Consider the following 13336-nt stretch of genomic DNA (forward strand, 5'->3'; position numbering starts at 1 on the left):
TTCCAATGTGTAAAATTATCTTGAAGATTCTTAATTGTACTTTTGACCTGCTGCATGAACTCTGTTTATGTCTTTGTTTCCAACAGGCAATAACAGAGAGTTTTCTAGAAGAGTCACATTAGAACTTCTAGTTCAGAAGCTGGGTCACTGGACTCAAAATGTTAATTCTGTTTTCTCTCCACAGATACTATCAGACTTGCTGAGTTTCTCCTGCAATTTCTGTCTTTGTCTATTTCAGATCTCTTGCATTTCTTTGTATCATTTTGTTGAATTGAAAAGATATCTAACAAAAAAAATCCATATTTAACTCAGAGACTTTGGGTGCAGTAATAATATTCCCACCTTTGAGCCAGGAGGCATGGGTTCATGACTCACCTGTATTAGAGGTGTTTCATAATACATCTGAGTAGGTTGATTCGAGGATAATATCCACATTTCACTCATGCATAGTTTTCTTACAGTGTGTGCCCCCTTTCTCAATTAAGCACAATCTCCTCATCACTAACTCTACCAAGAGGCATTCATAGTGGGTCTTCAATTTACAGTCAGTTCAATAAAGACCCAGTACAAACTAGAATGGTTTCCTGTGAGCCTGTAACAAGGTTTCAAAGTGGAGTTGATTTGGTATATTTAAGAGCTGTATGGAAGCATAGTTACTAAAAGAAGATCCCAGGAGTGTTCAGAGCTGCTAAACACTGTTAATCCATGAAAACAGTTGTGTGCATCATGGATAGCAGGGAGCAATCATAGTGTAAATTATAATGTGTGAAATCTTTTTCTATGAAAAGGGATTTTGAGATAGAAATGCAATAATGTACTTATGTGCATTCATTGCAGGCCTCCATTTTACATTGCGTCCAATAAGATAGTACAAGCTAAATTTTTCTACTCTGAGTTTGCATCAGAAGGGTGAAATAACTCCACAAAGGCCAGTATCCTGTCACCAAGTCACCCTTTACTTACTCGTGTGTATTCGCCCAACTGGCTCAGAGCCAGCTCCTAGAGTCAACAGAATCTCTGACACTCCTGTTTATTTTTTTTCCCATGTTGCATGTGTGCAGGTGTGAGACACAGTGAAAGACACAAGGTGCACGAATCTTTATTCAGTTTCCACCACCAGGAAGAAAGGAAACACCCGAGTGGCCAGTGACAAGCAGTGCCCTTCCCATCAAAGGGCAATGCTGTGTGATCAAACAGTGAAGGGGAGGGCAGGGGTTAAATCAAAATAGAATTGGACGGGGAACTAATACACTCCACTCCCTGCGACACCCACCTCTCCCTGAACAACTCCAGGGTGTTGGTGGACACCGTGTGCTCCTTCTCCAGAGACACCCGGGCTCTAACGTAATCACGGAAGAGGGGCAGGCAGTCAGCCCTAACGACCCCCTCCACAGCCCACTGCCTGGACCTGTTTATGGTCAGTTTGGCCAGGCCCAGGAGCAGACCCACGAGGAGGCCCTCAGACCTGCCTTCCCCACTCCGTACCGGGTGCCCGAAGATCAGGAGAGTGGGACTGAAGTGCAACCAAAAGCAGAGGAGGAGGAGGTTTTTGAGAAAATCAAAAAGAGAGTGCAAATGCCCACATCCAATGTACACGTGATCCACGGACTCCACAGCGCAACAGAACAAGCAGTTGGGCTGGGAGTCCGTGAACCACCTCAATCTGCGGTTGCAGGGGACTGCTGCGTGCAGCTCCCTCCACCCCAGATCCCCGAGAGAAAGGCTCCCATGCAGAGAGCCATCCACTGGGGATCTCCACAGCCCGGTGGCAAATGGGCAGACACTCCTGTTTTCTTTTCTACCCCCACACTACTGCCTAATTGCGGTAGTGCTTATTTTTTCCCCAGCACCCTTGTTTTGTGTGTGCAGGTGTGAGACACAGTGAGCCACACAAGGTGTATGAATCTCTATTCAATTTCCACCACCAGGAAGAAAGAAAACACCCGGGTGGCCGGTGACAAACAAGGCTCTTCACATTAAAGGGCAATGCTGTGTGATCAAACAGTGAAGGGGAGGGCAGGGATTAAATCAAAATAGAGTTGGAGGGGGAAATAATGCACTCCACTCCCTGCAGTGCCCACCTCTTCCTGAACAACTCCAGGGTGTTGGTGGACACCACATGCTCCTTTTCCAGAGACACCCGGGCTCTAACGCAACTGGGGAAGAGGGGCAGGCAGTCAGCCCTAACGACACCCTCCATGGCCCACTGCATGGACCTGTTTATGGCCAGTTTGGCCAGGCCCAGGAGCAGACCCACGAGGAGGTCTTCAGACCTGCCCTCCCTCTTCCGTACCGTGTGCCCGAAGATCAGGAGCATGGGACTGAAGTGCAACCAAAAACAGAGGAAGAGGTTTTGAAGAAAATCAAAAAGGGAGTGCAAACGCCCACACCCAATATACACATGGTCCACGGACTCCACAGTACCACAGCACTCCTGTTTATATCTGTCAGCCAGGATTCCCTGATTGGACTAGGTGAACAACTACAATCAGGGAACTCATATTCTACGGGATCCATTTGGCTGATGCTATTCCAATCACTACATCGGGAAGGTAGAAATGCCCACTGTATTACCCCATATTCCTTTCCTTGCTGCACTTGTTTTACAGACAAGTCTAGTGTTTATGCCCCTTGTATACCCAAGTCCTTGTTTCCTGTTGTTAGAGCTTTTTTTGGCTGACCCGATAAAATCTTCCCCTTCACTCTGTGAAAGGACACTTTCTAATTCCTACCTGTATTAAACTACTGTGATTCTTCCCATTCAGCCTTTGTTGAAACTCTTATTTTCTGGATTTTATCATGTTTGGGAATTATTGTTATTGACATACTTTGGCACCAAGTGTTTTTAGCTATACTTAGGTTTGCTAGTGTTCCATGTACTGCGATCGTCATTTAATCTTTGCAAGCATTTTCACTTACTTTCTGTTTCCTTGCATAATATGACTTTATTTATATTTTGTTTAAAAGTTAAGTTAATGACAAGAAAAACAATTATTAATTAAATGAAAATCATTGTGTGTGATGGAAATGAGGAGGACTTGGTCACTAGAGCAAAATGGCTGTCCAGCCTCATGGATACCACTTTGATTCACAGTTGCTCCCTCATCCTAATTTGCATATAAAAAGATACCAGCCAGCATTACTTATGCTGCTTTTAGGCAACTTGCCTAATGGAGTGTATAAATATTGCACATCACTGACTCCATTTAAAGAAAAAGCTCATTCTGGCTACAAGTAACCATTAATAAAGGTTGATGAAGCTGGTAGCTGCAAGATTTTCTCCTCACCTGGCTTTCCAATGATGCATTCAGGTTATGGTTGGAGGATGCCAGCAGGAAGAAGGGCATTTCTCTTCACTGGAAACAAGTTCTCCAGGTCAGGGGCTTTGGGTAAGTGGGCAGAAATGGTAAAACTGATGAGCAGCAGAAGCATTGGGGGGAATGTTCAGGTCTTTGAATAATTTAGGGCTTATTTCCATTTCAAGTCTCAGCCTGCATTGGGTTAGAGATATGTTGACAGATCCTATCTTCCAGGAAACAACAAAATTAACTGGCCACCTCCAAACTTTTTGACATTCAAATACGCAGTATGGGCACGTTGAAGCGACAGGCTAAATCAGATGACCCACATCGGGAGATGTGAGACATTGTTGAAACGGATAGGAGATCAGAAGGCTACTTCAAAAGGACACTTTCTGAAGCATGATGAAAACTTAAAAATGAAGAATGGCTGAAAGGACCATCTTTGTGGAAAGGGGGGAGGCCTCTATCACTACTACCTAAAATTCTACACTGAGAAACATGCTGTACTATCTATTCCTGATGTTTCTCACAGTGAACGGAGCAATGTGGAACAGTATGCTGTGGGACAAAGGCACAAGGCGAAAGTAAGGGGAGTTCCTGGATAAGAGAATGAAATGCAAGCATTTTTCCCCAATAAAGATTCTCCAGAGGCTGAAAATGGATCACTAATTGAACTGGATAACAAGCTGTGAAGCATTATGACTTATATCACGAAGCTGTGTCTTGAAGCTGAGTCCCAGCTGTACACTGATTCCTCCATGTTAAAAAAAGAGCATCATATTGATGGGGCAAAAGCAGAACAGATTGTCATAAATACTCTTAGCAAGTTAGGCTAGAATCTGAACCGAAACGTTCTAAGTCATATCACCATTCCCCTCCTTTCTCTTGATTGCAATGATCCCCTCTAATAAAAGAAAAAGCATATCTACCATATTTGCTTACTGTGTCATACTGTCAAAATAAAAGGAAGTACATCCAAACTGCTAAAAGTTTCTGAATCAGTTGAGATTGTGCAGAACCTGTTCTGAGAGCTCTGTAGTCGGAAGGATTGGAGCTCCTACGAGTGTCAGCTCTTTAAGCGGATAATTCCAATAGCAATTTTTGAATTAATCATTCTGCAATACTTTTGTAAGGATTTTTAAAAGCTTGTGGGATAGTAGTACTGAATCTAACTCTGGACTGGGAGGCCCAGGTTCAAGATCTACTTGTGCCAGAGGTGTCTCCTAATATCTCTGAACAGGTGGATGAGGAAAATAGATCAATTAAATAAAAACAAAAATCTTGTTACTAACTTCATGGTGTCAACAATGTATCAGTGCAGGTCTGCATGAGCTAGATGTTAACACAGATGAAGTAGTTCTCAAAATATCTGATCACTTGTCTTCATTGACAGTACAGAGTGTAAAGCCCAATGTTTATAGTTTGTTGATATAGAGTTGGTTGAGCTCACCAAACATTTGATACATGTTCGTTGTCCTTGGGAAAAAGCTGTGAGTCGTAATTTGAAAGTATGGCCTGAGTTATCTCACATTTCAGCAGTATCAATTGTGCCAATTATTAGTGAATACTCTTTATGATAAGTGAAGAGCAGCATGGGGTAGGGGGGCGATAATAAAACTGTCAGTAGAGCTATTGTCATAATCTACCTAATGCTCTTAGCCAACTTGTTCCCTGTGTTTGAAGAAACCAAAGCTACAGCATATGCAAACAACTATACGTGAGATGTATGATGCAATTCAGCACTTACATAGTGAGCTATGCAAATACTCAATGGATTATTTCCTTGGCTACCAAACACAGATTATCTTCCTGATCACAAAAACAGAGAAATAGAAAGCAACACCATCACCCACACAAGTTTATATCCTGAGAAATGGTTTAACCTGACAACTAGCAATCCACTGTTTGCACTAAGATGTCTGAACTTCGTTGATGAAAACTTTTGACTCCCTAATTGAGTGAGTGGAAAGTTTCCAACTTCAAGACACATTGCCAGTTGATAAGTGATGAATATGTGTAGTTATGTCATAGTTAAAGGATGTTGATTAGGAGAAATCAGTTCCAGAGGAAGGAGGCAGGTGGTTTGATCCTGGGTGGATTTGAGAAACCTAAACATACTGATGTCATTTACTTTGAGCATATCTCCACAAAATGAATATTAAGAGATCATTCTCATTGATGGGACAGAGGTGAGATGGTTATAGAAATTAGCAGGATGTCAACCTCATAAACGCTGAATATCATTAAAATGTAATCACTAAATGTCATGGAGTGAGTCTGTACATCATGCATGATGCAATGGATTAGTGAGATTCTTGAGCAATGAGTTGAGCCACTTTTGTGAGTCAGTGCAGTCTATGTGGAATATAATCCACAGTGCTGTTAGAAAGGGAGATTAAGGATTTTGAGCCGTGACAATGAAGGAATAGCAGTATAGTTCAAATCAGGATAGAGTGATAGAATCATACAGCATGGAAACAGAGCCTTCAGTCCAACTATTTCATGCTAACCATATTCCCAAATTAAACTAGTCCCACTTGCTTGCATCTGGCCCATATCCCTGCCAACCTTTCCTGTTCATGTACTTATCCAAATGTCCTTTAAATGTTATAATTGTACCTGCATCCACCACTTCCTCTGACAGTTCATTCCACACATGAACCACTCTCTGTGTAAAAGTATTGCCCCTCATATACTTTTTAAAACTTTCTCCTCTCACCTAAAAACATGTCCCCTAGTTTGGAACTACGCTACCCTAAGGAAAAGACCCTTGCTATTCATCTTATCTATACCCCTCATGATTCTGTAAACCTCTATAAGGTTATCCCTCAACCTCCTACACTCCAGTGAAAAATGTCCCAGCCTTTCCAGCCTATTTTTATAACACAAACCCTCCATTCCTCACAACATCCTGGTAAGTATTTTCTAAATCCTCTTCAATTTAATAATATCCCCATGTGATCAGGTAGAAAACATATAATGGGGCTCTTTCCAAGCATTCGTTACCTTTGTCCTTCTATATGAATTTACTCAGTACTGTTGAGAATCTCAAGTCTCTGTGATAGAGAATTCCAAAGATTCACAAGCCTTTAAGTGAAAAAATTTCTCCTTATCAATTTTTGAGATTAGTAGCTCAGGTTGATGATAAGTCTGTAAGTTAGCTCGCTGAGCTTAAAGGCTTGTTTTCAGATGTTTTGTCACCATACAGGGTAACATAATCAGTGAGACTCTCTGGTGAAGCTCTGATGGTATGTCCCATCTCTCTATTTGTAGGTCAGTTTTTTAAGGTGGGTGATGTCATTTCCGTTTTTTTTTCAAGGGACGGTAGATAGGATCTGAGTCAATATGTTTATTGATGGAGTTTTAGTTCTCATGCGTAACACTGATTTTCATGCATGTCTTTGTTCCGCCTGTCCTAGGATGTATGTGTTGTCCCAGTCAAAGTGGTGTCCTTCTTTGTCTGATTGTATGGAAACTATTGAAAGTGGGTTGTGTTTTTTAGTGGCTAGTTGGTGTTCATGTATCCTGGTGGCAAGTTTCCTGCTAGTTTTTCCGATGTAGTGCTTTTTAAACAGTTCTTGGCATGGTATCTTGTAAATGATGTTAGTTTTGCTGGTGGTATCTAATGGATTCTTAAGGTTTATTAGTTGCTATTTAAGTGTGTTGTAGGTTTGTGTGCTACCATGATGCCAAGGGGTCTGAGTAGTCTGGAAGTCACTTCTGATATATCTTTGATGTAAGGTAATGTGGCTATAGGTTTTGGTTGGGTTGTGTCTGCTTGTTTGGGTTTGTTTCTGAGGAATCAACGGATTGTGCTTATTGGGTACCCGTTTTTCTTGAAACTGTTGTGTAAATATTTTTCTTCTGCTTTTTGTAGTTCTTGGGTGCTGCAGTGTGATGTAACTCATTAAGATAGTGTCTTAATCCAGCTCCACTTGTGGGTGTTGGGGTGCTTACTTCTGAAATTAGGCAGCAGAAAAATATCTACATTTCAGGATTTGAAAAACAGGTATCCAATAAACATTTCAGAAAAAAACATATCAGAAATGACTTCCAGCCTACTCAGAACCCTTGGCGTCATGTTAACCCACAAACCTACAACATACTTAAACAGCGACTAATGAACCCTAAGGATCCATTAGATACTACCAGCAAAACTAACATCATTTACAAGATACCATGCCAAGAACTGTTTAAAAAGCACTACATCGGACAACAAGCAGGAAACTTGCTACCAGGATACATGAACACCAACTAGCCACCAAAAGACATGACCCACTATCTCTAGTTTCTAGACATACAGACAAAGAAGGACACCACTTTGGCTGGGACAACACACACACACATCCTAGGACAGGCGAAACAAAGACACGCATGAGAATTCTTAGAGGCATGGCATTCTAACCAGAACTCCATCAATAAACCCTATTAGACCCTATCTACCTTCCCTTGAAAAAAAACCGGAAATGACATCATCCACCTTAAGAAACCAAGACCTATAAATAGAGAGGTGGGACTTACCACCAGCGCTTCACCAGAGACTCTCACTGATGATGTTACCCTGTATGGTGACAAAATTTCTGAAAACAAACCTTCATCTCAATGAGCTAACTTACAGACTTATTTCTCCTTATCCTTGCTCTACATAACCAATGCATTATTTCGAGACTGTGACCCTGTATTCTGGATTCCCCAACTTGTGGAAAGATCATCCCAGCATCTATGTCATCAACCCCCTTAAGAATTTTATTTATTTCCAAAACCATCACCTTTCATTCTTCCAAATTCTGGGGAATAATGGCCAAGTCTACTCAATCTCTCCTCATAGGGTAAGCTCTGAACTCAGGAATGTGTCTAATGAATTACTGCACTCTCTCTCAGGCAGGTATATACTTTCTTAATTAAGGCGATCAACATGGTACAGGGGATTCTTCCCTGAAATCAATAAGTGCATGGAGGGAAGGGTCTGAAAATTCTGGGGCCAGTCTTTCGGTTGCAAGATATATCATATAAATAATTTTTGTCATGGTGGAGGCTGAGAAATCCAGTGCCAGCAGGCCAAGAACATTGGCTCAAATATAAAGCAGGACAGAATGCATATGTTTAGCTCAGTGGTCCATTTATTGAATTAAAGGACCCAGTTTTCAGGTCAATGGAAATGAACTGATCTGGTGTGAAAGGCAGGTGTTACAAGTCTAAATGACGGGCCAATTTCCTATTGAGGCCAATTAAACAAGTTAAAAACCTTTAAAAAATTTATTGGATGAATATTGTAGAATATTTAAAGAGTTAGATCTAGATTAGAGCTAATGTAGTAAAAGTAGTACTGATTTGGGTACCAGACCTCTGGATTTGCAACAGGAGATTTCTCTTTCAGGACAAGCAGGTATCTCAGTGACAGCTGCCATAGGGATTCAATGCTTCATCTGATCAGCTTCTGTTCCTGTCCCTGCTAGTTCTCGCTGGACAGGAAACCTATCTCCGTACTAGTTAGGAATTGACTCGTATGAAATCCTTCACTCCAAACAATTCCCCACTGGACGTGGGTTTCTGGGAGTCACAAGTGTGGTTTCACTAAGACTATATAATTTCAGCACATCTTCTGTAATCATAAACACTAATCCCTTTGTAATAAACATGAATGTACCATTTGGCTCTCTGATTGCTTGCTTTACCTGTATGTTAACTTTCTGTATGACACCCATGTCCTTCTAAATATGAACATTTTGCAGTCTTTCAGGATTTGAAAAAGTATTCTGCTTTTGTATCTTTTCTACGAAAGTCAATAACTTCACATTTCTCCACATTATAATTTATCTGCTGCATTCCTGCTCACTCCATTAACTTATCCATACTCCATTGCAGCCTGCTTCTGTCCACATCACTGCTCACTTACCCATCGAAGTTTATTCCGTTGTCAAACAAGCTTTGTTCCCTCGTCTAAATCATTTATATGGCTTATAACCTTTTACAGGGTGAAAACAATGATTGCAGATGCTGGAAACCAGATTCTGGATCAGTGGTGCTGGAAGAGCACAGCAGTTCAGGCAACATCCAACGAGCAGCGAAATCAATCTAGTGAGGAATTGTTATGTGTAATAGACTGCCTGAAAAGATGGTGGAAACATTTTCAATAATATCAGCCAAAAGAGAATAATAAATGCAAAATGGAGAAATGTAACAAGTCTACAGAGGTGGGCTAAAGAGCCCATTCAGACACAATGGATCAAATGGCCTCATTCTGTTCTACCTCCTTTCCAGGGTCCATAAGCCTGACTACCCCGAGCCAACCCATCATCTCAGCCTGCTCCTGCCCCACCTAACTCATCTCCACCTACCTCAATACTGTCCGATCCCCACCAGTCCAGGAACAACCCACAAACATTCGGGACACCACCCACACCCTCCACCTCCTCCAAGACGTTTGTTTCCCTGGCCCCCAACACCTCATCTTCAGCATGGACAGCCAGTCCCTATGCACCTCCATCTGCCATGACCTGGGCCTCCATGCCCTGCATTTCTTCCTTTCCTGATGTCCCCACCATTACCCTTCCACTGACGCTCTCATTTGCTTGGATGAACTGGTCCTCACCCTCAATAATTTCTCCTTTGAATCCTCCCACTTCCTCCAGATGAAAGGGGTAACCATGGGCACTCCTGTCTTTTTTTTTGGCTACATGGACCAGTCTATCTTCTGCAATTACATGGGCAGCACTCCCCACCTTTTCCTCTGCTACATTGATGTCTGCTTCGGCGCCACCTCGTGCTCTCACGAGGAGGTTGAATAGTTCATCAACTTCACCACCACATTCTACCCTGATCTTAAATTCACCTGGATCATCTCAGGCACCTTCTTCTCCTTCCTGGACCTCTCCATCTCCATCAATGGTGACCGACTCAACACTGACATTTTCTACAAACCCACCGACTCCCACAGCTACCTGGATTACACCTCCTCCCATCCTGCCTCCTGTAAAAATACTATCCCTTATTCTCAATTCTTCCACCTCCACCCCATCTGCTCCCAAGAGGACCAGTTCTATCACAGAACACACTAGATGTTCTTTAAAGACTGCAAATTTCCCCTCCCACATGGCTGATGATGCCCTCCAGCACATCTCATTCACTTCCCACACCTCCACCCTTGAACCCCAACCCTCCAACTGCAACAAGGACAGAACTCCCCTGTCCTCACCTTCTACCCCACCAACCTTCACACACATCACATCATCCTTCACCATTTCTGCCTCCTACAAACAGAACCCACCACCAGAGATATATTTCCCTCCCCACCCCATCTGCTTTCTGTAAAGACCGTTCCCTCCACGGCTACCTCGTCAGGATCACGCCACCTAACAACCCATTCCCCCTTCTGACACCTTCCCCTGTCACTGCAGGAATTGCAAAACCCATGCCCACATCTCCCCCTTCACCTCCTTCCAAGGCCCCAAAGGAGCCTTCTCCATCTATCAAAATTTCACCTGCACTTCCACATATGTCATTTACTGTATCTGTTGCTCCTAATGTGGTCATCCTCTACACTGGGGAGAAAGCATGCCTACTCACAGAGTGCTTCAGAGAACATCTTCGGTACACCTGTACCAACCAGCCTCACCACCCCATGGCTGAACACATCAAATCCCCCTCTCACTCCACCGTGGACAGGCAGATTCTGGGCTCCTCCATTGCCACTTCCTTACCACCAGTCGCCTGGAGGAAGGACGCCTCATCATCCGTCTCGGGATGCTCCAACCCCATGGCATCAATGTGGATTTCACCAGTTTCTTAATTTCCCCTCCCCCCACTTTACCCTAGTTCCAACCTTCCAGCTCAGCACCACCCTCATGACCTGTCCTGCCTGTCCATCCTCCTTCCTACCTATCTACTCCACCCTCCTCTCTGACCTATCACCACTGCCCCCACCTTATCTACCTATTGCACTCTCAGCTACCTTTCCTCCAACTCCATCCCTCCCATTTATCTCTCCATCCCCAAGGCTCTCAGCCTCATTCGACTTTCCTGCTCTTCAGATGCTGCCTGACCTGCTATGCTTTTCCAGCACCACACTCTTGACTCTAACCTCCAGCCTTTGCAGTCTTCACTTTCACCTCTGTGACTTAATGGTCCAACATCACAGACTTTGACAGCTCCTATGAAAGGATGAGTACGTAAGGTAAATGTGAGGTTTCATGCCAAGAGTGTGTAGTGCCAGATCAGTCAGCTTCAGGGTTATGTAAGGGGCAGGTTATTAGGGGTACAGCGCTAAGTAAGTATGGAACTCTGTAGAGTGCCGGGGTGTCAGGTGGATAGGGTGACAGAACACAATGTGATAAGGGAGCCAGTTAAGTGATGGAATGTTCATGGCAGGTTAGAGTAGGTAGATGATATTGGATTTGGTGGGGATGGGATGATCTCCCAGGGATTGCTATGTGGGATGGGAGATAGTGACTATGACAGTCCTAGGGCAGGATAGTCTAGGAGATTAGTAAATCCAAGGGTGGAAATGGTTCCAGTCCAGGGTAGGAGGAAGGAGGTTCAGGTCCTTGGAGATGTGGAGAGGTGGAGTTGGTGGAATGTCAGGTCAGCAAAAGGAAGGGTTTCAGGTACTGGAGGTGGGGCAGTGTTTGTTGAGTCTCAGGAAAGAAGATATTGCTGGATTCCAGGGGTAGTCAGGGGTTCGGCTCCGAGGATTAAAGGAGAGTTTCTGCTCAGAGTCTGGAAGATGTAACAGGTGTGGAGGAAGTATAAATGGTGTGTGTGTGTGTGTGTGTGTGTGGGGAGTTGGGAGTCACTTAAATAGTTACCTGTGAGTTTATCTAGATTTTAAACAGTCTAACTTTTCTTGAGTAACCAGCTAATTAGCTCTGAATTCTCTGATTAAATGGATGCTTAAGGGGAATTAGCATCAAAAACTTCAATTTCCCCAGCTATTCCCTCAGAGTCTGATACATCGTGGATTCCTCACAGTCTCCAAACACAGCTCCCAACTATGCTGCAGAAGCAATTGTCTGGCCATCAGAAAATCTGGGCTTGATTCATATTAGCCATCCAAGATAAGTCCACACATAACATACTAAATTTTTCTTTAATTTGGAACAAGTCTGAAGTTTACTATATCTTTAGTTGGAAAACTATGTGTCCATTTTAATGTTGTTGATGTTTTTGCTTAATCCATGTTGCCTCTAACTAATTAATTTATGACAATGTCCCAAATAAAAGAATCTATCATTTTCCCAACAACTACTGTAAGGCTAATGGCCTATGTTTCAACGCTTCTTTCTGTCTCCATTTTTGAATAGGAAAACGACCACTCCTGGGGTTCATTTTAGAATCTTGAACCAACCAGAAGACGAAAACCATTGGAAAATCATCTGGAGCCACCTTTTCAAAAACTCTACATTGCAGGCCAATTTGGTTCAGAGATGTGTTGACTTGTGCTCCCAATAAGTTCTTCAGTAGTTCTTTACTTTTCCTGATTTCTTTAAGATCTTCTTTCTTGCTCAACTTCATTCCTCACTGTTTCCAAAATGTTTTCCCTCTGTTTTATTATAAAGTCAGATGCAAATGTCAATTTTTTTTTTATTTGGCGGCAGGAATTAGGTGTCGGGTAACTTCCCAACATTATAATCCTACTTCCTATATGACAATATCTCTGCATGTAATTGTTACGGCTGAGATAGAGGTGGGCTGATGCCATGTTGGCCGAAGTAAAAAGGCCCATTTCCTTCTTCCCGGACATTAGCACAGATGCGTTTAGCCTTCTATCTTCCCCACACCTCTCCCTCCTCAATCCCCTACACCACACCTCATACCCTCAAACCTCTTATCATTTTGCACCCATCAAACTTAATATATCCCTCATCCCTCCAATTCCATCATTCCCACTGAGCCGAATATACAAAAAGCCTTTAAGGTCAGTCAGAAAATCAGTAAAAGCTTTGATTAAGCCAAATTAATGGCTGAGCTTTAGTTAAATGACAATGAAAGCTCAGCCAGCTGTTAAAGATGGGGCAGCAAGGTGGCTCAATGGTTAG

This window comes from Hemiscyllium ocellatum, chromosome 6 (assembly GCF_020745735.1).
Source record: "Hemiscyllium ocellatum isolate sHemOce1 chromosome 6, sHemOce1.pat.X.cur, whole genome shotgun sequence".
NCBI classification, from domain to species: Eukaryota; Metazoa; Chordata; class Chondrichthyes; order Orectolobiformes; family Hemiscylliidae; genus Hemiscyllium; species Hemiscyllium ocellatum.